We start from the raw sequence: 23,499 nt of genomic DNA, 5'->3' as shown, positions 1-23,499 counted from the left end.
TTTAATACATTTAAAAGCCATTTAATACATAATACATGAACATTTATGACTAAAACAATTGACTTATTATTGATTTTCCAATCCAACTGTCTCTATTACTTCAAAAAAGGAAATAAAATTACATGTTTCATGGCACGTAGTCACGTAGTTGATAGTGGATGTTACTATAAAAGTGAACACTAGATGGCAGTATCAGTCACTGAACAAAGGAACTCTGTCTTGTTGTTGAATTTGAGCAGCTTTTCAAGCTAAACGTTGATTGTCTTGACATGAACCCTTTGGAGTCCAGGTGAAAAACTTTATCTTGTCTCCACTGGTTTTCTTTTTTAGTACTGTACAACCTCACATTTAATCTAATTTCATCACTTAAAATGCAAAATAACTAAGTTAAATGCGTAGCATTGAAATATTTATTATAATAAGTATTTGCCTTCAAAAAAATGTTTCGCTTTAAATATGCTGTTGATAGTAGAATATTTTTATTGATGTGCGAGCAGAAAAACGATGGAGTATTATGGTTTTGGGGGATTAAAAAAATGATTAGGACTCTGTTTTGTCTGGAGACGTTCACATCACATTAGCACCTTTTGTTGTAAGCTACTCAGTGATTAGCATGCTAAGAAGCTAAACAACTAGCTTAGCTGCGAGCATCCAGCACACCTGAATTTGAATTATTCATCTTGGCCAGACATTTAGGACAACTATATGCTTCCAACTATTTTTGCTGCAGCGCATAATAATAATATTAACAATAATAATAATATTATTCGGGCAATGTAAGATTTTCTATTTCAGGAGTTCATAGTAACACAATAATCACTCGACGCGTCACGCTTTTGTGTCTTCACTTTATCACTTTATGGCCTATGCCTCGTAAAAAAAACAAAACAAGCATATTTAATCAACGTTCATGTATTTTTGCCTAAACCAATCATTTTTAATCATAACAATAGCTAAATGATATAATGTGATATTAATGTAGTGTTCCACACTGGTCGCTAGGCGTCAGTAATATTCCTGTAATGTTGGTTCTTATTGCCCGGATGGAATGCTCTCACAAGTGAAATTCATTCGTTATTAATTAATAAATAATAAAATAATTTATAATAAATAATTAATAAATAACAAAAATAATTTATTTAATTAAATGTATTATATGACATGAAATACAGTACTTTAAAAAATATATCAGATACATTAGAATTTGCAGAAAGTATCGGCTCGACCTGTGTTTTATGAACAAACACATGTAACCCATGCTAAGGTAAAACTTAACTCTGAACCTGCAATGTCAAATCCTGTCTGCCCCCCTTGCGTCAGAACAAATTTACAGCAACACACACAAGCACGGGTCTTACTTATGTCTATAATGGCTTATTTTCTCTTATTATGTCTACTTTATTGGGTAATGGGAGGTGTTATTTCATCTCTAGATGACTCTAATACAGGGGTGGGCAAACTTTTTGACTCGCGGGCCGCATTGATATAACAAAATTTCCGGGGGGGGGGCAGACTATATATTTTACACGTAACAGTCCACCTGGTATTATTGTATCTGTAAAATTGTCATGCAATCTGCTATTATTATTTATTATTTTATATTTATATTTAAATATTTTAAAAATAATAAAATATTATAATAATTACAATAAAATAAAAATAATAATTATTATATTATTATTATGTAAAATATGCAAATATAACAATAATATTATATATAATTAATATAATAATTAGCATTAATATAATAATTATAATAATATAATAGTTCTAATAATAATTATAATAATCTAATAATAATAATTATAATTATTATAATAATAATAATAATTATTATTATTATTATGTGCTTGTGTCCCTTTTTTCAGGAGCACTTTGTAAACAACAGACCATGTCAAAAAACGAAATTGAGGTTGGCTCAGGCCATGATGCCAGGTTGTATGTTGAGTTTAAATTAAATACTTTTGAAAGATTGCGCGGGCCGTATTCAAACACTTGGCGGGCCGGATGTGGCCCCCGGGCCGTAGTTTGCCCACCCCTGCTCTAATAATTCAAAAAATGTATTTAGAAGGACATTTCTAAATGAATGCATCCATTTATTTGTCACGGTTGTGTGTGGCACCAATGAACCCTAATTACTGTACTCCATTTATGGACCAGCCGGCTTTGTTTACAGTTAGCTGTGAGTTTCCTGTGGAGTGAGGATGTCCTCCTATTGCCTTGCCATGAGGTCTTTATCAGCGTCAGCAGGAGGACACAAACGACGGGTGCTTGTGCAGGAGCAGCTGCTTATCAAGGCCGAGCGGCCCGGGCCTCCTGTTAGGGAGGAAACGAGTCCAGCTGTCCTCTGACGGTTTCATGTGAACTCTCGGAGGATCTCAAAACAGCTGATAAGTTGCTCATCAGAGTCAGTATTAGGTACTGTGATTCACTGGCGACCAGTCCAGAGTGTAGTCAGCTGGGATAGGTTCCAGCTCTCCTGGGATTCTATGAAGATTCCTATATTTTTTTCCGATCTTGTTTAGTGAATGTCTTTCTTTTTGTATTGGATCTCGTTAAGGAAAACTTTTAAGGAAAACTTGGATTTAGTTGAGTCTAAAACGACCAGTCCAGAGTGTAGTCAGCTGGGATAGGTTCCAGCTCTCCTGGGATTCTATGAAGATTCCTATATTTTTTTCCGATCTTGTTTAGTGAATGTCTTTCTTTTTGTATTGGATCTCGTTAAGGAAAACTTTTAAGGAAAACTTGGATTTAGTTGAGTCTAAAACGACCAGTCCAGAGTGTAGTCAGCTGGGATAGGTTCCAGCTCTCCTGGGATTCTATGAAGATTCCTATATTTTTTTCCGATCTTGTTTAGTGAATGTCTTTCTTTTTGTATTGGATCTCGTTAAGGAAAACTTTTAAGGAAAACTTGGATTTAGTTGAGTCTAAAACGACCAGTCCAGAGTGTAGTCAGCTGGGATAGGTTCCAGCTCTCCTGGGATTCTATGAAGATTCCTATATTTTTTTCCGATCTTGTTTAGTGAATGTCTTTCTTTTTGTATTGGATCTCGTTAAGGAAAACTTGGATTTAGTTGAGTCTAAAACGACCAGTCCAGAGTGTAGTCAGCTGGGATAGGTTCCAGCTCTCCTGGGATTCTATGAAGATTCCTATATTTTTTTCCGATCTTGTTTAGTGAATGTCTTTCTTTTTGTATTGGATCTCGTTAAGGAAAACTTTTAAGGAAAACTTGGATTTAGTTGAGTCTAAAACGACCAGTCCAGAGTGTAGTCAGCTGGGATAGGTTCCAGCTCTCCTGGGATTCTATGAAGATTCCTATATTTTTTTCCGATCTTGTTTAGTGAATGTCTTTCTTTTTGTATTGGATCTCGTTAAGGAAAACTTTTAAGGAAAACTTGGATTTAGTTGAGTCTAAAACGACCAGTCCAGAGTGTAGTCAGCTGGGATAGGTTCCAGCTCTCCTGGGATTCTATGAAGATTCCTATATTTTTTTCCGATCTTGTTTAGTGAATGTCTTTCTTTTTGTATTGGATCTCGTTAAGGAAAACTTTGAAGGAAAACTTGGATTTAGTTGAGTCTAAAAAAAACGCCATGTTATCATGTACCCATTTCTCTAAAGGCCAAAAACACCCCCTTTTGTCCCACCCCGTTTTTTCCCCCCCTCCCTCGCTGCTGTCACAGTTTTTCCACTTTGCTTGGACCAGACGACCCTCCCCCCATTTTTTTTTTTTTTTTTGGGATGACTCTTTCCTCTCTGGTTCTCTTCTCACAACCTCGACTCGCTTTCTGCAATAAGATCTATGCAAACTTTTTCTTATTAAAAAATTTTTCTTTCTTTTTCTGTTTTTTGGTGGGAGTGATTCTGGACTGCGGGACCACACAGAGACCACCAGAAACTTCTCTGCTGCCGGCAAGGTGAGTAAAGATGTCTTTTTGTGGGGCTCCGGTGGGGACAGGGGTGTCTAAACTATCTGAAGAAAACATCTTAGAGTTTACAAAGCAAAGTGGTGTAATATTAAATAGTATATCTCTGGCTGATATATCTCCATGTGCTTTATTCTTTCATAAATGTTCCTGCAAATGTACATAAGTATTGTCAAATTTGGTTTCACACAGCGCTGAACAGTAGTGAGGGCTGTTTGTCATATTTTGGTGAACTTATTTCACATCATTCAGAGGAGCAATCGGTTGTAAAGATCTCGTATTTAGAAATCAGCATTTTTCATACTGGACGCTGGCATTGTTAGCTTGTGCAGGTGTATTCATGCAATAGTATGGAAGATCAAGGCTGGTCCTGATTTTATTTCTTATGAACACGTTTACATTTGCAGGATTTTGTATTAATACTATTCCTTCTCCACGTCTCAGTGGTGGATTCCCTACCTGTGTTTAGAAGCTACATAAAGTCAAATCTTGGTTTTCATACGCCCCGGTTTTCATATGATTTGGTTTTCGTGGGAAATATCAGGCAAAAATGTGCCCCTGTTTTTGTTTGCACGTGATAAACTAGTCAGTTTTCCCTGTTTTTGTTTGCACGTGATAAACTAGTCAGTTTGCTCTGTACTGTATCATTCTGGATCATCAATCAAGCGTCCAAATAAATACCATATGCTAGTACCTTGCTAGCATTGTCACTGCTAAATAATCCGCCATGGGGCCAAAGTAAGTTTGTTAAGAAGGTTAGAATCGCTATCTATCTCTATCTCTCTCTCTCTCTCTCTCTCTCTCTCTCTCTCTCTCTCTCTCTCTCTCTATCTCTCTCTCTCTATCTCTCTCTCTATCTCTCTCTCTCTATCTCTCTCTCTATCTCTCGCTCTCTCTATCTATCGCTCTCTCTATCTATCGCTCTCTCTATCTATCTCTATCTATCGCTCTCTCTATCTATCTCTATCTATCGCTCGCTCTCTCTCTCTCTCTATCGCTCGCTCTCTCTCTCTCTCGATCGCTCGCTCTCTCGCTCTCTCTATCGCTCGCTCTCTCTCTCTCTCTATCGCTCTCTCTCTCTCTCTCTCTATCGCTCGCTCTCTCTCTCTCTCTATCGCTCTCTCTCTCTCTCTCTCTATCGCTCTCTCTCTCTCTCTCTATCGCTCTCTCTCTCTATCGCTCTCTCTCTCTATCGCTCTCTATCTATCTCTATCTCTCTATCTATCTATCTCTCTCTCTCTATCTATCTATCTCTCTATCTATCTATCTATCTATCTATCTATCTATCTATCTATCTATCTATCTATCTATCTATCTATCTATCTATCTATCTCTCTCTCTATCTCTCTATCTATCTATCTATCTATCTATCTATCTGTCTATCTGTCTATCTGTCTATCTGTCTATCTGTCTATCTGTCTATCTGTCTATCTGTCTATCTGTCTATCTGTCTATCTGTCTATCTGTCTCTCTGCCTCTCTGCCTATCTGTCTATCTGTCTATCTGTCTCTCTATCTCTCTATCTCTCTATCTCTCTCTCTATCTCTCTCTCTCTCTATCTCTCTCTCTATCTCTCTCTCTCTCTATCTATCTATCTATCTATCTATCTATCTATCTATCTATCTATCTATCTATCTATCTATCTATCTATCTATCTATCTATCTATCTATCTATCTATCTATCTATCTATCTATCTATCTATCTATCTATCTATCTATCTATCTATCTATCTATCTATCTATCTATCTATCTATCTATCTATCTATCTATCTATCTATCTATCTATCTATCTATCTATCTATCTATCTATCTATCTATCTATCTCTCTCTCTATGGTGTTTATTATCGTCCCAATATCAGCATAAAAATGCGATATCGGTATCATATTTTTTTCCACGATCATGAAAACCGATGTCATGTTACATCAGTATAGGTATTGGCAGATATCAATATCAGAAATATCAGAGAGTCGGTGAAATTGAGATATTGGTTTTCAGCAAAAAAAAATCCCTCGTTTTTGTTGATATTTTTGGGTGTCTGGAACGGATTCATTGGATTTACAAATTGTCTTGGGTTTATTGGCTTTGGGTTTTAGTCCAGCGCTGCACACTGAAAAATCAAAGGGACCCTGAGGTCACTATGATAGTTTACATTTTGGAATCCACTCCATGTTATATAGATTTCAAGGAAAAACATCCCCTATGTGAAGTTTTGTGTAGGTGACAAAACATATTGCAGTAAACCTCGGATATATCGGATTCAATTGTTCCCACTGGTTTTGTCCGATATAAGCGAAATCCGTTATATGCGTATACCGGAAAATGTCAGTTTTACGCATATATCAGATTTATATCCGGTATATGCGTAAATGGGATTTTATCCGTTATAAAAAGGCACTTCCTTGACTATGTTTCCAATGTACCTGGACGCGCAGGCAACGCTGCAAACGCTGCAAATGACGTCGTATAGCGGCCTGTCACGATTCGGCGAATCGGAGCGCCACGATGCGGCCATCCGATATATGCGAGGGAAATTTCATGGAAATGCATTGGAACGGGACTGGAGATTTTGTCCGAAATAGGGGAAATCCGTTATAAAAAATCCGATATATGCAATGAATTTTTATTGGAAATGCATTACAGAAAAATCGCTTCTTTTTTATCTGTCCGTTGTGAGCGAATTTCCGATATATCCGAGGTTTACTGTAATATATAAAATTCCGGCTGTTTTTTTCCCTTTTTGCAGTTTTTTGTTTTGTTTTTAGTTTGGCTTTAGTTTGCCGTGGTTTGTTTATTTAATTTAGACACCCCTGGTCTAAACTTTTGCAACAAATTAATAACGAAAACAGGTTCCATGATAATAAATACATTAAATAAATAATGAGATGGACGATAGATGACTACATAAGTACAGGTGGAAGATACGGAAAATAAATAAATGAATGAATGAATAAATGAAAATAATGGACAGCTGGAATATATCCATACAATTTAAATTTAGCTAGCTTGGTGCAATGGTCCAATGGCCCAAGGAACGCCCCCAACCTTTCCATTTCCGGATGACCCGCTGTACCTCCTGACATGCTAAACGTTGAGAGATGTTTGTACGTACAGTACGTGCATGATTCACAGCGGCGAAGTCTTCTTGCCAGGTCGTTCATCATCACCTGCCGACAATCTGACAGGATGTTGATCCTGCGTGAATTCACAAGTATAAAACAATACCCGTGTTACTTCTTCAAAAAGAAAGCCCTCAGCGGAGTCGTAAAAGCTGTAAATCCAACCTGTTAGCACGCCGCTTCTTATGCGCTAGGAAGGATTGCAGAAGATCTTTCACTAATTGTCATCATAGTCCGCCTTCGCAGTTATGGCGGTTAATTGGTTCCAGACGCGACCGTGAAAGGCAATTTATACAAAGTCGGATTCTTTATTCATTCATTCATTCATTTTCTACCGCTTTTTCCTCACGAGGGTCGCGGGGGGTCTCCGAGTTCTCCTCCTAGTTTGTGTGGAAGTGGTAACTTTTTGGCTTCTTATTTTGTCTTTCCCCACCCTCGGCCATCTCTGTGTGGAGTTTGCATGTTCTCCCCGTGCATGCGTGGGTTTTCTCCGGGTACTCCGGTTTCCTCCCACATTCCAAAAACATGCTAGGTTAATTAGCCACTCCAAATTGTCCATAGGTATGAATGTGAGTGTGAATGGTTGTTTGTCTATATGTGCCCTGGGATTGGCTGGCAACCAATCCAGGGTGTACCCCGCCTCTCGCCCCAAGACAGCTGGGATAGGCTCCAGCGCCCCTGTGACCCTTGTGAGGAAAAGCGGTAGAAAATAAATGAGTTCTCCTCCTAGTTTGTGTGGAAGTGGTAACTTTTTGGCTTCTTATTTTGTCTTTCCCCACCCTCGGCCATCTCTGTGTGGAGTTTGCATGTTCTCCCCGTGCATGCGTGGGTTTTCTCCGGGTACTCCGGTTTCCTCCCACATTCCAAAAACATGCTAGGTTAATTAGCCACTCCAAATTGTCCATAGGTATGAATGTGAGTGTGAATGGTTGTTTGTCTATATGTGCCCTGGGATTGGCTGGCCACCAGTCCAGGGTGTACCCCGCCTCTCGCCCCAAGACAGCTGGGATAGGCTCCAGCACCCCCCATGACCCTTGTGAGGAAAAGCGGTAGAAAATCAATGAATGAGTTCTCCTCCTAGTTTGTGTGGAAGTGGTAACTTTTTGGATTCTTATTTTGTCTTTCCCCACCCTCGGCCATCTCTGTGTGGAGTTTGCATGTTCTCCCCGTGCATGCGTGGGTTTTCTCCAGGTACTCCGGTTTCCTCCCACATTCCAAAAACATGCTAGGTTAATTAGCCACTCCAAATTGTCCATAGGTATGAATGTGAGTGTGAATGGTTGTTTGTCTATATGTGCCCTGTGATTGGCTGGCAACCAGTCCAGGGTGTACCCCGCCTCTCGCCCGAAAACAGCAAATATTTTTTTAATTTAGGTACTAAAATTATTTGAATAACTGTTGCAGCCATAATTTAGAGCACAGAAAACCTGTTTACGACCTTCTAAATACATTGTTTAAAACATTATTAAAGCCCTTAAAGCCCTCTAGATATGAAATAACACCCCTATAGTCACCTTTATGTTCCTATTCCCCAAATAGTAAACATAATAAGAGAAAATAAGAAATCTAAGACATAAATAAGACTTGTATGTGTTCCGGTGCTGGACGGAGCTCAGTCAGTGATGGACAGGAAGTAACATCAGTGGTTCAGAGTTGAGTTTTAGCTCAACAGTAGCCCGTGTTTTTACAAAAAAAAATAAATGAAATAAAGCAGAAGGACCAAACTATTACAAAAGCGACACTAAGAGGTAAAAATAAGTTATGTAATGTTTCCATATTTCACTGGGAAGGAATGGAAAGGAATCAAACTCAAACAGGAGATTTTAACCATGGAAGACGCTTAGCAAGCACTATTGTTAGCCAAATGCTGGCTTGCACTGTATTTGTTTACCAAGTAGAGCGATGATGATGATGCCAGCACCACTTCCTGCCCCATGTGCACCGTACCAAATGTACTCTGAGTACATGCACCAGTACACCCCTACCAAATACTGTATTGTACCTGATAGTGCAGGGGTGGGCAAACTTTTTGACTGGCGGGCCGCATTGATTTAACAAAATTGACGGGGGGGGGGGGCAGACTCGATATTTTACATGTAACAGTCCAGCTGGAATTATTGTATCTGTAAAAGTGTCATGCAATCTGCTTTATGGACACTTTGAGATCATTTATTTGATGTAAAGTGCGTTATAAATTTATAATAATAAATGTATTATTATTTATATTATTATTATTATTTGTTATTATTATTTGTATTATTATTATTATATGCTTGTGTCCCTTTTTTCAGGAGCACTTTGTAAATAACAGACCACATCACATAACAAAATTATTAAATCTGTGTCATGCAATCTGCTATATGTGCACTTTGAGATCATTTATGTGATGTAAAGTGTGTTATAAATTTATAATAAGAAGAATAAATTTATTATTATATTATTATTATTTGTTATTATTATTATTATTATTATTATTATGTGCCTGTGTCCTTTTTTTCAGGAGCACTTAAATGTATAATAATAAATGTATTATTATTTATATTATTATTATTTGTTATTATTATTATTATTATTATATGCTTGTGTCCCTTTTTTCAAGAGCACTTTGTAAATAACAGACCGCATCAAATAACGAAATTATTGTATCTGTAAAAGTGTTATGCAATCTGCTATGTGTGCACTTTAAGATCATTTATTTGATGTAAAGTGCGTTATAAATTTATAATAAGAATACATTTATTATTATTTGATATTATTTATTATTTTATATTCTTATTTTTTGTGTTATTATTATTATTATGTGAAGTGCATTATACATTTATAATAAGAAGAATAAATTTAGTATTATTTTATATTATTTGTTATTATTATTTTATATTATTATTATTATTATTATGTGCCTGTGTCCCTTTTTTCAGGAGCACTTTGTAAACAACAGACCGCATCAAATAACGAAATTATTGTATCTGTAAAAGTGTTATGCAATCTGCTATATGTGCACTTTGAGATCATTTATTTGATGTAAAGTGTGTTATAAATTTATAATAATATATAATAATTATAATATAATATAAACAGATCGCATCAAATAACGAAATTGATAAAACCATGAAAATGTCGTCTCAAGCCATGATGCCAGCTTGTATGTTGACTTTAAGTGAAATACTTTGGAAAGAACGAGCGGGCCGTATTCAAACACTTGGCGGGCCGGATGTGGCCCCCGGGGCCGTAGTTTGCCCACCCCTGTGATAGTGCTTAAAGTATAGTAGTAACCGGCGAGTCGCTGTTGATGTTTTTGATGCCTCAATCGTGGTTGAAAAGTCAAAGTCAAAGGTGAAAGGGTTGAATTCCCCCCCACTGCAGGCTTACATAAACCCCCCCCCCCCCCCCCCCAACACACACACACACACACACACACACCAAACCTCAGCTCCTCCATGTGTCCTGCAGGCCTTGCACATTAACGCAGAGCAGCAGGAAGCCGGCAGAGGCAGCGACCACAGACTACTTGTAGCGTGGTGAGGGTCTTTCCTGGACTGGCTCATGTTGCCGGAGACGTCCTTCATTAAGACGTTATTGGGAGTGAAACCCGACACGTAGAAAACAAGGAAATAGGGAGCACAAAACGTGTTTGTGTCTTTCACAATCATAATTATTTTATTGTTTTTTTATTATTATTTTGGACTTAATTAAGTCGACGCCGACCTTGCTTGCGTTTTGCGTAGAAAAACAAACAAGCTCTATGTCATGCTTGGCAGCGTGCAGACGTGAACTGCGAGAACTTTTCTGCTTTTCTGGAGATCCAACCTCCTCCTCCTTCTTCTCCTCCTCCTCCTCCTCACGCCAGCTGCACCCTGCTCCCTGTCGTCCATCTTGCTTTTATGAGAGGACTTACTTCTTTCCCATTCATTTTCCGCCAGGTCCACATCTCAAAACTCAAGCAGTGACAGATGAGCATAATTTGTCTCACAAAAGAAACACAAGATCTTTCAGCCAGGGGGGGGGGGCAAAAAAAAAAGACAACTTCTTTGTAGAAATACATGACAGTGAAAATGTTGTGTGAGTAAATCAGACGAGTAAGGTTGATGTCTCTGTTGACTCACCTGATCTTCTGCAGGCAACCTTTTAATCCCCCTCAGCGTTCCTTAGCAAAGTAATCATCAGTAGTGATTGACAGTCTAGTACTATATTGGGTAAAAGGAGTATAAATGTGACTATAGGGGTGTTATTTCATGTCCAGATGGCTCTAAAATGTTTGTTTTCTATGCTCTAACTATGAAAATATTCCATTTATACATAATTCTACTTACAACACGGTTGGGTTGGAATTAACAGCGATAAACGAGGGAATAAGGGTATAAGTATATTCACCTTATATGGAAGCTTGAAGTCACATGGTGCAGTGAGGTTGTAAACATGCGCCATTTAAACATCGAACATGTACAGTAAACATCGGATATATCGGATTCAATTGTTCCCACTGGTTTTGTCCGATATAAGCGAAATCCGTTATATGCGTATACCGGAAAATGTCCGTTTTACGCATATATCGGATTTATATCCGATGGGATTTTATCTGTTATAAAAAGGCACTTCCTTGACTATGTTTCCAATGTACCTGGACGCGCAGGCAACGCTGCAAACGCTGCAAATGACGTCGTATAGCGGCCTGTCACGATTCGGCGAATCGGAGCGCCACGATGCGGCCATCCGATATATGCGAGGGAAATTTCATGGAAATGCATTGGAACGGGACTGGAGATTTTGTCCGAAATAGGCGAAATCCGTTATAAAAAATCCGATATATGCAATGAATTTTTATTGGAAATGCATTACAGAAAAATCGCTTCTTTTTTTATCTGTCCGTTGTGAACGAATTTCCGATATATCCGAGTCCGATACATCCAAGGTTTACTGTATATGAAAGACCTTTTTCCCATTTTTTTTCTTTACAAAAAACAAAATGATGAACACGTGCGTTAGGATTGTTAAATACTTAAGTGAATACTTACGAGAACCACGTATGGTAGATATAAGAAAGACATTTTCCCATTTTTTTGTTTACAAAAAAACAAAATGTACCGATATATCTGAGTCCGATATATCCGAGGTTTACTGTAGCTAGATGTCTGGCTTTTGCCGACATTCTGGTCGTCGTCGGGGAGAAAACCGTACAGCATTCAGAGTCACACTCGGTTAGCTTCTTTGGTTAGCTTCATTGTTTACCGTATTGGCAGTTAGCAAACAGCTCACATGGTTAGCTAGTTTGCTAGCCATGACCTCAAGAAGAGACGGCAGGAGATTGATTGACAGTGGTCTACAGCCAATCATGACGCAGAAGACAATGAGGCAGTGCAGACAACACTCAACTTCCCATAACGCAGTTCTTCTTAAAGGGCCAGCATTCACAAAAGTCCACAAAAGGTGAACCATGGTATTAATTTGTAAATATTTGAAGTATTTGTATTTGTTATTTGATATTTATATCTTAGTACTTTTTCATATTTTATTTACTAATGTTATTAAGACTTTTTGTATTTGTATTTATTTAGTTTGTTTAAATATTAAATATTATTTAATATTTCTTTGTTTTTATATTTAATTCCAGGATTTTTACAATTATTTTCTGTATTTATTTTTCATCTTAATTTTTTAGATTTGTATTTATTTCATAATAATATCACGGTATATGGTTTATATTTTAATTTATTTATTTGTAAATATTTATTTCTATATTAATTTTCATAAAATCTTAATGTTTGTATATTTTATTTATTAATTTATCACAATTTTTTAAGATTTGATGTATTCATTGAAATGCAAAGCATTTGTTAGATAAGAGAATGAAACGAAATATGAAATATGAAAACACAAGAATCAAAATTTCAGTTTTGGCCTCGGTTGTGTCAACAAGTTCTCGTGTCGACATGAGTCAGCCAGTCAGTGGGGTGTACGACCGTACCCCGATCTCAGCACCCCATGTGGGGATGCAAATGGCAGCAGCACTGTGACAAACAGAAATAGGCGAGGGGTTCACCTTGGTGGGGGGGGGGGTGCAGCACACGTGGCTCTTGTTGTTGTTGGAGTGCAGAAATGAGCTTTTCACTTCCAGATGCTTGCACGATGGGTCCCATATGGAAGGGAAAAAAAAGGCAGGTTTTCGGGGCTAGGCGTAAGAAAAAAGGCTCTGAAATGATCAATGTAATAAGTTTCAGCTTCCCACCTCCTCCTTTTCTTCTCATTTTGCAGGCAAGAGGTCTTGCTCTAAATCAGCGTACTTTAACTTTTGAGGAATTTACTGGCCGAGGCTGGACTTCCTGTGAATAACGTCAAGAAGAACGTGAGGAAGGTAAGCTAATAGCTAATACCTGCTGCTGCTTGTGCAAGAACCTTTTGGTCCAGGCTTTTCTTGCAAAAAAAAGTAATCAAATTTGATCGCAGAAGAACTCGAGGAATATGGAATATGATAATATATGATAATATATGATAATACATGATAATATATGTACAATTATATATTATTCCATGTATTTATAATATATAATGTATTGGAAAATATAATATAAAAATAATATATTATAATATAATGCTATGTATTAGGAAATATATTTCCATATATGGGATCTTATGTTTATATATTCCAATATATTGCAATATATTGCAATATATGCATAGATCATATATGTGTATATATTGATACATACATACATAGCTCCAACTCCAGTGTTTCCTCAGGGGGGTCGTCCACACTGGGGGCTGTTCGGGTATGCTGAGGGGGTGCCATCCTTGGGTCCCTTCGACACGGCCGGCTGGGGGGTTCCTCCATTTAATGTGGGGGTCAGCCCGTGTAACGGAGTCGGGGGGCCCGGGTGCTGGTGCTCCGATGGCACGGCCTGCAGCTCCTGCCAGTGTGGACGGCCCCAAAGGTGGCGTTTCCTTGTTCCTCAGTACCATGCCATGTCTCCCTACTGTGGGTGATTGTGTGCGTGTGTGGGTCTAGTATGGAGGGTGGGAAGGAGGGGCTTTCTTTTTTCTTCATTGTTTTCCTTTTTAATTGTGGTAATTGTTTTAATTCTGGAAAGTACTTTGTGTTGCATCTCCTTGCAGGAAAAGTGCTCTACAAATAAAGTTGATTTGATTTGATTTGTAGAAAGCAACAACAGCGAGCACGTTTTTCCAGGGCTGTGTATCGTAGCAGCTGCCATGCAGTCACTTTAGAAGTGTTTTGTTAATCCAAAGCAGATGTTCGGTGGTTTTCACCAAATTGCGCTCTCCGTCGTATAACCGTGACTTCAAGACTCGTATTAAAATCTGTCGCATGGGAACGCTCGTCCTCGGCGTGAAATATGTCGCGCTTAAGCCTCATCTGTCGGCGTAAGCAATCTTCGCAGGAGATCAGCGCGGTATGTTTGCTCGCCAAAAGACCCCCCCAGGCGGGGGAGGCAGAAAGGCGGACGTCACGCCGTTCACAGCATTTTTCCAACAATTCTGTGTAGAATCCACAGGCTCGCTAGCGGTGTGCGATGCTTGCGCTTTGATCTGACATCTCCAACGCAGTTTGAACAGCAGCTGCCTCGTCCGTGAGGGTCAAGTGTTAGCAAACTGTGGACGCCCCCTGCCAAGAAAGACCAAGACCAAGACGCCAAAACCGAGAGGCTTGTCCTTGAGTGCGCTCATCAGCACATCTGTGTTTATGTCCACGCTTCACGCAAAGGTTTGCGATGACTCAGCAGTTGAGGGCAACATCGGCGTTTCCTTTGAGCCGCTGCGCTCTTCTCACCGGAGTAACTCTCGCAGCAAAATAAAACGGTCAATGAGGGATCGTATGACTGCGAGGAGGCTGTAAAATAGAGCAGGAGCTCTATTTTACTTAGAAAGTACAATAAACAATACAACCACAGCATTATTCCCGAGGTTGCTCCAAGTCTGAATCCATTCATTTATCCAAACTCGCGTACGATAGCATCACCAAAGATGATAAAGTTGTTTGTGAAATGATGACTCGAAATACATTCATTGAATACTCATGAAAACACAAAATCATCCATGGATTTACAGAAACACAATTTACATTTATCCAGGACTCTAATTTGTCTGTGACGCTTACGAAAACACGTACGATTGTTAAAGACTAAAGTGAACGTTTACGAAAACCACATATGCCGTGGTTCATGATTTCCCTAAACGGGGTCATCAGGTTTGGTGCTTCTGAAAACATGTACGCCCGCATCGTTCAAGACTAACGTGAATATTTACGAGAACCACCTATGGTAGATACAGTAAACCTCGGATATATCGGATTCAATTGTTCCCACTGGTTTTGTCCGATATAAGCGAAATCCGTTATATGCGTATAGCGGAAAATGTCCGTTTTACGCATATATGGGATTTATATCCGGTATATGCGTAAATGGGATTTTATCCGTTATAAAAAGGCACTTCCTTGACTATGTTTCCAATGTACCTGGACGCGCAGGCAACGCTGCAAACGCTGCAAATGACGTCGTATAGCGGCCTGTCACGATTCGGCGAATCGGAGCGCCACGATGCGGCCATCCGATATATGCGAGGGAAATTTCATGGAAATGCATTGGAACGGGACTGGAGATTTTGTCCGAAATAGGCGAAATCCGTTATAAAAAAAATCCGATATATGCAATGAATTTTTATTGGAAATGCATTACAGAAAAATTGGTTCTTTTTTATCTGTCCGTTGTGAGCGAATTTCCGATATATCCGAGGTTTACTGTATATGAAAGACCTTTTTCCCATTTTTTTTCTTTACAAAAAACAAAATGATGTACGTTTTTCGTCATCAAAGATTACATTCAGTTCATGATTTACCAAAGTACACAAATTAGGCTTATCAAAGACTGATTTGTCTTTGATGCTTACGAAAACACGTACGTTTGCATTGTTAAAGACGTGTGTATGTTTACGAAAACCACATATGCTAGGTTTCTGGTTTACAAAAACACAAAAGAATGTACGTTTGGTTCATGCAAAACTTCATTGTGTTCATAATTCCGAAAACAGGCACATTAGGTTTACCAAAGACTACTTTGATGCCTACGAAAACACGTGCGTTAGGATTGTTAAAGACTAAAGTGAATACTTACGAGAACCACGTATGGTAGATATATGAAAGATATTTTCCCATTTTTTTTCTTTACAAAAAAACAAAATGATGTACGTTTTCGTCATCAAAGATTACATTCAGTTCATGAAGTACACAAATTAGGCTTATCAAAGACTGATTTGTCTTTGATGCTTACGAAAACACGTACGTTTGCATTGTTAAAGACGTGTGTATGTTTACGAAAACCACATATGCTAGGTTTCTGGTTTACAAAAACATAAAAGAATGTACGTTTGGTTCATGCAAAACTTCATTGTGTTCATGATTTACGAAAAGAGGCACATTAGGTTTACCAAAGACTACTTTGATGCCTACGAAAACACGTGCGTTAGGATTGTTAAAGACTAAAGTGAATATTTATGAGAACCACGTATGGTAGATATATGAAAGATATTTTCCCATTTTTTTGTTTACAAAAAAACAAAATGATGTACGTTTTTTTCATCAAAGATTACATTCAGTTCATGAAGTACACAAATTAGGCTTATCAAAGACTGATTTGTCTTTGATGCTTACGAAAACACGTACGTTTGCATTGTTAAAGACGTGTGTATGTTTACGAAAACCACATATGCTAGGTTTCTGGTTTACAAAAACACAAAAGAACGTACGTTTGGTTCATGCAAAACTTCATTGTGTTCATGATTTACGAAAAGAGGCACATTAGGTTTACCAAAGACTACTTTGATGCCTACGAAAACACGTGCGTTAGGATTGTTAAAGACTAAAGTGAATATTTATGAGAACCACGTATGGTAGATATATGAAAGACATTTTCCCATTTTTTTGTTTACAAAAACACAAAATGATGTACGTTTTCTTCATCAAAGATTACATTCAGTTCATGATTTACCAAAGTACACAAATTAGGCTTATCAAAGACTGATTTGTCTTTGATGCTTACGAAAACACGTACGTTTGCATTGTTAAAGACGTGTGTATGTTTACGAAAACCACATATGCTAGGTTTCTGGTTTACAAAAACACAAAAGAACGTACGTTTGGTTCATGCAAAACTTCATTGTGTTCATGATTTACGAAAAGAGGCACATTAGGTTTACCAAAGACTACTTTGATGCCTACGAAAACACGTGCGTTAGGATTGTTAAAGACTAAAGTGAATATTTACGAGAACCACGTATGGTAGATATATGAAAGATATTTTCCCATTTTTTTTTCTTTACAAAAAAACAAAATTATGTATGTTTTTTGTCATCAAAGATTACATTCAGTTCATGAAGTACACAAATTAGGCTTATCAAAGACTGATTTGTCTTTGATGCTTACGAAAACACGTACGTTTGCATTGTTAAAGACGTGTGTGAATGTCTACGAAAACCACATATGCTAGGTTTCTGGTTTACAAAAACACAAAAAAATGTACGTTTGGTTCATGCAAAACTTCATTGTGTTCATGATTTACGAAAAGAGGCACATTAGGTTTACCAAAGACTACTTTGATGCCTACGAAAACACGTGCGTTAGGATTGTTAAAGACTAAAGTGAATATTTACGAGAACCACGTATGGTAGATATTTGAAAGACATTTTCCCATTTTTTTTCTTTACAAAAACAAAATGATGTACGTTTTTTTCATCAAAGATTACATTGAGTTCATGAAGTACACAAATTAGGCTTATCAAAGACTGATTTGTCTTTGATGCTTACGAAAACACGTACGTTTGCATTGTTAAAGACGTGTGTATGTTTACGAAAACCACATATGCTAGGTTTCTGGTTTACAAAAACACAAAAAAATGTACGTTTGGTTCATGCAAAACTTCATTGTGTTCATGATTTACGAAAAGAGGCACATTAGGTTTACCAAAGACTACTTTGATGCCTACGAAAACACGTGCGTTAGGATTGTTAAAGACTAAAGTGAATATTTACGAGAACCACGTATGGTAGATATATGAAAGATATTTTCCCATTTTTTTTCTTTACAAAAAAACAAAATGATGTACGTTTTTCGTCATCAAAGATTACATTCAGTTCATGAAGTACACAAATTAGGCTTATCAAAGACTGATTTGTCTTTGATGCTTACGAAAACACGTACGCTTGCATTGTTAAAGATGTGTGTGAGTGTTTACGAAAACCACATATGCTAGGTTTCTGGTTTACAAAAACACAAAAGAACTTCATTGTGTTCACGATTTACGAAAAGAGGCACATTAGGTTTACCAAAGACTACTTTGATGCCTACGAAAACACGTGCGTTAGGATTGTTAAAGACTAAAGTGAATATTTACCAAAACCAAATATACGAGGTTTATGAAGCATTTCCTTCCAGTGTTTTGGTTTGCAAACACAAGATGACGTAAGTTAGGTTAATCAAAGACAATATTGTGTTGATAATTTCCCAAAGGGCATATTCGCTTTATCCAAGACTCTGCTTTGCTGTTTCTGAAAACGTGAAAAAAATGTTAGGATTATTAAAGACTACAGCAAATGTTTGCAAAAAACAGGCATGGTAGCTTTATGAAATACCTTTTTCTCCCCAAAAACAAAAGTATGAACTTTTGATCAGGAGTTTATCTTCATAGCACGACATCAACTCAGCAACACAAACCATTTGAAATCGTTTTCCAAGTTCCCATTTGGAATAGTCATTGTGCTCCAACACAGAACTATTCCACAGATTGTCATTCCGACAAGATTCCAGTGGAAGTTTTCTTAATCTCAACTAAACATCCCAAGGCTCTTGACCCCTCAGCCTCGCTTGTGTAACTTTTGATGGAACGTTTCTTTATAATAAAACCGGAGGAGTATTTGTTGTAATTCCCACAACTTCTCTGACCTTGTAAGAGGAGTATAGACATTGTCTTGTATTTGAACATCCAGCATTCCACACAAATATCCAAAAAGTCCTAGTTCATCAAGCGTTCACATCACAATATCAGGAAATCATAGTACTTTGGCGCAGGAGTACTAGCATAATGTCTTAATTATGGTTTATTATCATAAAGTCACTATGTAATGTGAGACATGTATGCTTTCCTGGCACGAGCGGCCAAGTAATAAAGGGCAGGAAGACCACGAAGAGGAAACTTATTTCTGAATCAACAAGTCATCTGTGATTCATGTGCCGCAAAGAACATTTCTGCGGATCAATCAGGCGTCACTGTCATTGGAAATGGGATGAAGGGGTTTTTAGATGACGCATCAAGGTCAAATTGTTGTGCACATTTTTTGTCAAGTTCCCTTTGGTTTTCATACAATCCCCACTTGAATGGGATGAGCCATATACCCAGAGGTGTAGATCAGGGGTGGGCAAACTTTTTGACTCGCGGGCCGCTTTGAGTTAACAAAATTGTCTCGGGGGGGCAGAATATATATTTAATATGCACTATTTTACGCTTATAATTCTGACAGTCCGCATTGAATTATTAGTCTAATTTTATCTGTAAAAGTGTCATACTATCAGCTGTCACTGTCAGACCACAGCAAATTACGAAATTGAATTTTACAGTTTTGTTTTTTTCTGAATCATACATCCGACTTGACTTATGTTGCCAGCTGTTGTATGTTAAAATTTGAAATATTTAGAAGCAGTTGATGTTTGCTAAATAATCACTAATAAATACAATAAATCACGATATTGACAGTTCCTATGGTACCCATTATGCCATGGTATGGTCATATCACCTCGTACTTCGGTACGTGACAAACAAAAAAACAAAACAAAAAAACCTTAAACCATATTAGGAAAGCAGGAAGTGATCAAATTATTATGTCATTGTAGGGTCACATCACCTCGTACTTCGGTACGAGGTACATTATTAAAAAAAACAAAAAAAAAACTTAAACTGTATTATGGAAAGCAGGAAGTGAACAAATGTAACAGTTACTGATTGTAAAAGTACCAGATGGAGGGGTAGGATTTAATAAGATTTGCTTCTTCCTACTCCTTTTGGACATGTGGAACTGGGAACTGATTATGTGATGCATTCAATTGTAATCTGATGCATGTTCAAATGAAATTAAACCATTACCATTACTATAGAAAGCAACTGGCGGGCCGGATTCAAACGCTTAGTGGGCCGCATGTGGCCCCCGGGCCGTAGTTTGCACACCCCTGGTGTAGATAAATAAGCGGCTTGTCCTGTTTTGCATCTTTTATTTTCAGTTGCAATTTAGGGTGCAGTTTGCCACTTGAAATTAGGTGAAAAACCTTTCAATAAAAAAAACAAAAAACAAAAAGAAACACATTTAAATTCTGTGCAAAGTCACAAATCCCATGCCTAATAAATAAAAATTTATTAATTAATTCATTCAGAATTTACTGTGATATTTATCCTTAAATGTATTTAACATGACTTGTATTTACCATGAATTACTTACTGACTGTTTTAACAAGACACATGAATTTTTTAACCTAATACACATGAATTAATTCTTAATTTTAACTGTGATTGTACACAAGGAAAATTTGCACAATATTATAACTCAGCCTAACTTAGCATTAAATAAAATTAAATAAAATTCAGTTAGCTTTCAAATCACATTTCCAAGCCAAAGTGAAATAAACGTACTTAATACATACGCAACAATATAAGCTAACTATTTACACCCGTCACAATTTCAACCACATTAAATCAAGTTAACCACGATACCAACAAGTGTTTAACACGACAATCCGTGCACGTGAGCATTAAACAGTGAACAAGCCACGCACTAGACGCCGTGGCTAAGCTATCGTTAAACACTGGGGCAAACTACGGCCCGGGGGCCACATCCGGCCCGCCAAGTGTTTGAATACGGCCCGCCCAATCTTTCCAAAGTATTTAATTTAAACTCAACATACAACCTGGCATCATGGCCTGAGCCAACCTTTTGATGGTTGTATCAATTTCGTTGTTTGACATGGTCTGTTGTTTACAAAGTGCTCCTGAAAAAAGAGACACAAGCACATAATAATAATAAAAATTAAAATAATAATTATTATATTATTATTATAACTATTATGATTATTATATTTATTATATTAATGCTAATTATTATATTAATTATATATAATAATATTGTTATATTTGCATATTTTACATAATAATAATATAATAATTATTATTTTAATTTTATTGTAATTATTATAATATTTTATTATTTTTAAAATATTTAAATATAAATATAAAATAATAAATAATAATAGCAGATTGCATGACAATTTTACAGATACAATAATACCAGGTGGACTGTTATGTGTAAAATATATAGTCTGCCCCCCCGGAAATTTTGTTATATCAATGTTATTTAATAACATTTTCTCAACATTTGTCTATTTATTTATTTATTTGTTAATATTTTATTTTTTATTTATTTTTAATAACATTTTCTCAACATTTTTCTGCAACTGTAATCATTCATTTTACAACTTAAAAAAAATGGAGTACCCGAGAGATGCCCAAGCGGAGAATCAAACCCAGGTCTTCCTGATCTCCTGACTGTATGGCGAGTCAAAAAGTTTGCCCACCCCTGCCCTAGAACGTCATGATGTAGGACATGCTAACATCTCTCGCAACAAGAAGTAGGAAGTGAAAAGCGTCCATCCTCCATCTGTGCGGGATGATTTAGTCGGGGTGACAGGAAGTGTGCAGGTTGGCGCTCTTTTGCTCTGCGGCATAACAATGAACAACAAGGCCATAAACATTCCCTCCCGTAGGAAACGGACGCTGACAACGTCTGTAAAAACATCTTCACGATGGAGTTGTTATTCGAGTTCTTTTAGGTCGCAAAAGTTCCTGTGGTGAACTTTGACCTGCATGAAGCCTTAATGAAGAGAGATGTGACCCGGGTAATGACCTGGAGCGTGCTGGTACTTTAGTTTTGCTACATAGCGTCACCGGTGATGATTCTTTATGGTAGGGGTGTCCAAAGCTTGCAAAATGAAAGCCATTGAAATGACACTTTGATATGTAAAGCAACACATGGCCATATGCCAAGAAGTTATAGATATTTCAAGAAAATACTGCATCTCAACCCTCAACAACTTTAAGACTTTTTTTTTCTCTTAATAGTTTGACTTTATCCTCATTTTTGCATTTCTTGTAAAATGTTTTTTTATTATGACTTTATAAACTTAAACTTTACATAATATTTATTAATTTATTTATTTATATTTTATTTTTTATTTGTTATTTTTAATAACATTTCCTCAACATTTTTCTATTTATTTATTATTTAATTTTTTTATTTTTAATAACATTTTCATATCATTTTTATTTTTATTTATTTATTAGTATTTAATTTTTTGTTTGTTATTTTTAATAACATTTTCTCAACATGTTTCTATTTATTTGTTTATTTTATTTCTTTTGGTATTTTTAATAACATTTTCTCAACATTTTTCTTTTTATTTATTTATTAATATTTAATTTTTTGTTTATTTTTAATAACATTTTCTCAACATTTTTCTTTTTATTTATTTATTAATATTTAATTTTTTGTTTATTTTTAATAACATTTTCTCAACATTTTTCTATTTATTTATTTATTTTATTTTGTTGTTATTTTTAATGACATTTTCTCAACATTTTTCTTTTTATTTATTCATTCATATTTCGTTTTTTGTTTGTTATTTTAATAACATTTTCTCAACATTTGTCTATTTATTTATTTATTTTATTTTTTTTTAATAACATTTTCTCAATATTTTCTATTTATTTATTATTTTACTTTGTTTTTTATTTTTAATAACATTTTCTCAACATTTTTCTTTCTATTTATTTATTAATATTTAATTTTTTGTTTGTTATTTTTAATAACATTTTCTCAACATTTTTCTATTTATTTATTTTATTTTATTTTTTTGTTATTTTAATAACATTTTCTCAACATTCTTCTTTTTATTTATTTATTAATATTTTATTTTTTTTGTTTATTTTTAATAACATTTTCTCAACATTTGTCTATTTATTTATTTATTTATTAATATTTTAATTTTTTATTTATTTTTAATAACATTTTCTCAACATTTTTCTGCAACTGTAATCATTCATTTTACAACTTAAAAAAAATGGAGTACCCGAGAGATGCCCAAGCGGAGAATCAAACCCAGGTCTTCCTGATCTCCTGACTGTATGGCCTCCAAATGGCATTATTTTTCCTCATAATATTACAACATTACTGTAGTAAAATGATGATATTACTTGCCATATTTACTGCAGACTTTAAAATTTTTGCTGCTGTTGTTTTTTGTAAAGCATATTTTTAGAATGCGCCACTGGCCAATACAAAACAGTTGCAGTCCACAAATGGCCCTTGGGCTGCACTTTGGACACCCTTGCTTTATGGCTTGAGGTTTGCCGCTAGGA

The 23,499-nt window shown here is 36.3% G+C and overlaps 1 protein-coding gene across 1 annotated transcript in view; it reads left to right on the top strand.

Annotated features, from left to right (window-relative positions):
- The first annotated feature begins 3,764 nt into the window (after positions 1-3,764).
- The window catches only part of pear1 (platelet endothelial aggregation receptor 1), a 69,802-nt gene continuing 50,067 nt past the window's right edge, over positions 3,765-23,499 (top strand). The window contains exons 1-2 of the mRNA XM_058053625.1: positions 3,765-3,916; positions 13,294-13,393. The gene's annotated coding sequence lies outside the window, so the exon portion shown is untranslated. The remainder of the gene's footprint in view (positions 3,917-13,293; positions 13,394-23,499) is intronic.

Source organism: Doryrhamphus excisus, chromosome 17 (genome assembly GCF_030265055.1).
Source record: "Doryrhamphus excisus isolate RoL2022-K1 chromosome 17, RoL_Dexc_1.0, whole genome shotgun sequence".
NCBI classification, from domain to species: Eukaryota; Metazoa; Chordata; class Actinopteri; order Syngnathiformes; family Syngnathidae; genus Doryrhamphus; species Doryrhamphus excisus.
This window is presented reverse-complemented; position numbering and strand designations above follow the sequence as displayed.